Source organism: Calonectris borealis, chromosome 3 (genome assembly GCF_964195595.1).
Source record: "Calonectris borealis chromosome 3, bCalBor7.hap1.2, whole genome shotgun sequence".
Classification (NCBI taxonomy): domain Eukaryota; kingdom Metazoa; phylum Chordata; class Aves; order Procellariiformes; family Procellariidae; genus Calonectris; species Calonectris borealis.
The window spans coordinates 21,349,939-21,353,397 of record NC_134314.1 but is presented as its reverse complement, the minus strand read 5'-3'; positions in this window follow the sequence as shown (position 1 = coordinate 21,353,397).

Here is a 3,459-nt window from a genome sequence, read left to right as displayed (position 1 = left end):
AAAAGCAAGCTGTAAAAAAATTCCATGAGATGAAAACATCTCAATCTACTGTATTGAATGATCAAGCCAGTAATGTGCAATGTCCCCTAAAACCAAAAGGTCACAGAAAATATTTCTGAAGTGAAATTCTACATCTGGTCCAAGTTTTCCGTACAGGGAAGATTTTTAGTGGAACTCCAGCAATACTTTAGCAAAAGTGTGGGCAGTTTTACAGACTAGTATATATACATAGAATGATCCAGTTTCCAAAACCAGGGTAAGGGTGTAGAAAATGGATGCAGTAGAGAATTTGGAAATGGTTATATAAAGCCTTGCAGAAACACTGGGGCTTTCTTACATGTTTTACTAATATTTTGTTCTGTAGTTTTGGGCAAATTATTGTTTTTTGGCTTTAATATACCTTTGAAAAGATGTAAAATAGTCGAATCAGTGTTAGAGACAACCTGGCACATGCCGATAAAACAAAACTTGCCCTTGCCCAGGAACTTGACATCAAGTGAATTCTTCTTTCCTTCCACATGAGGTGCAACAGAAAGGAGGATTACAGATAAGCCTTGGAGACTAGGGATGTCAGCAGAACATTACATGCAGACTGGGGTACAAGTCTGCTTGCAGACTGCTCTCTGAGTTGAATCCCAAAATAAGCAGGGAGTTAGTGAAACTGTATTAGATAGGATGTAAGTGATGACATTGTGGGTTTTAGCACACACATAAAAGGGCATATGGCAACTATATTCTGCATAAACTAAGGAACATGGACTTTGGGATGCAGAAAATAATTTTTTTAAAGTCAAGGCAAGAAAAGATGAGTGGGTACAGGGATATATTAACAAGTTGCAGAAAGAACCATTGTTGCACAGTGGATGCTGAGATAGGTGCACAAAAATTTACAAGTGGAGCTCATAGTTCATGGCATATATCAACATTAACAGGGAAAGTTACTTTGGGAAAAAATAAAATCAAAATGAGAGAGACAGAGAGAAAAGGAAAGGGAAAACTCTCCAGTGAGAAGTGATGGGGGTGCCCAGGTAAGCAGCCACCCCAGGGCTCCCCCCTAGTGCAGCAGGGCTCCCCCATTACATTCTCCTGCAGAAAGAACACAGGTTTCATCATGACCTGCTCAAACTCCTGTTGGTGGTTCCTGCTTACTATGCTCTTATCTCTCACTGGCACATGCTGGCCGGGGCTGGTGCTGCATCCTCGCTGACTGCTACTCTCAGTGAAAGTGTATTATTGGATCTCTAATGTCTCCCAAAGCCCCAACCAAAGGGAAAGGGGGCAAAAATGGTGTTTCTCCTCCATCTGTCACAGTTGCTTTCTTTGACAACCCACCACAGCCACATTACAGGCTTTGCCAGGGCAAGGCCACGAGAACAGCCTGAGAGCAAGATCGTGAGATCATGGAGGGGAAAATCCTGCCCTCGGGCCTTGGGAGACCCTGCCCAAGTGGCTGGGGTGGCAGGCACCCCTCCCACTGCTGGGGGAAGTCAGGCTGCACACCTGCAAATAGCAGCACAAAGGCTGAGGCATTCAAAGCATTCTGCAACACCATGCGTACAGCAAGTTAGCACTGAACATCACCATTGTCTGATGAGGCTATAAAGTACGAAAATCTTTTCTGAGCTGTGAGTCATAAAACAATTTTGTTGGTGCAGCCATTCATCAGCCTCAGCTCTCTAAAATTAGATACTTGGGATCCAAATCAGCAGAACATTTTCTACATGTGCATGGAATTCAGGCAAAGCTTTAGATGCAAAATTTATTTATTCTTTTCCTTGTCTTTAAGACCATCATAAATTACTCAGCTTGTAAAAGTCTTAGGACATCTTCATAGAATCATAGAATCGTGGAATAGTTTGGGTTGGAAGGGGTCTTTAAAGGCCATCTAGTCCAACCACCCTGCCATGGGCAGGGACATCTTCAGTTAGATCAGGTTGCTCAGAGTCCCGTCCAACCTGACCTTGAATGTTTGCAGGGATGGGGCATCCACCACCTCTATGGGCAACCCGTGCCAGTGTTTCACCATCCTCATTGTAAAAAATTTCCTCCTTATATCTAGTCTAAATCTACCCTCTTTTAGTTGAAAATCATTTCCCCTTGTCCTATCGCAACAGGCCCTGCTAAAAAGTTTGTCCCCTTATCTTTCTTATAAGCCTCCTTTAAGTATTGAAAGGCTGCAGTAAGATCTCCCCGGAGTCTTCTCTTCTCCAGGCTGAACAACCCCCACTCTGTCAGCCTTTCTTCATAGGAGAGGCGTTCCATCCCTCTGATCATTTTTGTGGCCCTCCTCTGGACCCGCTCCAACAGGTCCATGTCCTTCATGTGCTGAGGACTCCAGAGCTGGATGCAGGACTCCAGGTGGAGTCTCACCAGAGCAGAGTAGAGGGGCAGAATCACCTCCCTCGACCTGCTGGCCACGCTTCTTTTGATGCAGCCCAGGATACCGTTGGCCTTCTGGCCTACTGTTGGGCTGCGAGGGCACATTGGTGGCTCAGGTCCAGCTTTTCATCCACCAGTACCCCCAAGTCCTTCTGGGCAGGGCTGTTCTCCATCCCTTCATCTCCCAGCCTGTATTGGTACATATTGCCCTGACCCAGGTGCAGGACCCGGCACTTGGCCTTGTTGAACCTCATGAGGTTCACATGGGCTCACTTCTCGAGCTTGTCCAGGTCCCTCTGGATGGCATCCTGTCCCTCAGGCATAGCGACCACACCACTCAACTTGGTGCTTGGAAGACAATGGAAGAATTCAGAAAAAAAATTATTATTTGGAGAGCATTCAGTATCCAGGCACTTTTGAACTTCTTTTAGCAAAGAGCTTCCATAGTTAATATCATCTTACTTTAAACTTTTTAGACTTTTAGTATCCTGTATCACCATTAATATCATCATTCAAAGTATGTTACATTTTAATCCAAGTGCTCTTCCAGTGTCTTGAAATAATTAAAAAGCAGTATAATATTTACTCTGGAATGTCCAAGATGTCCTCTTCATTTCTTTATAAACAAAGGTAAACGGGTCTATTCTTTATCCAGCTCCAGAGTAATCTTCAGTAAAAAGAAAATTAATAAAACCCAAAACCAAACAAAAATCCCCACAAGCTGACATGTTCCCTCAATTTCATTTATTCGCATTTCATTCACATAAATGCTCCATTCTCAGCCACTAGCATGTCCACTTGAAATATAGCTTCCTTGCTCTCTATTCATCCAAATTACCACTTTTACATGCTAACCATTTAGAATCTTTAGAGATTCTTGGTTTTGGCAATCTTTGTCCAAAAACCAAACTAGGAACATATAAGCAAGATAGATGCATATGCTAAGAAATGCAGATTAAAAAAAGACAATTGTATTTACATCAGTGTATAGCAATATTTCAGATTGTCATTTTTGCTGTTATTTATATCCACAATGATCTCTGCACATGACTCATAGTTAACACACTGTGTCTTGATGCC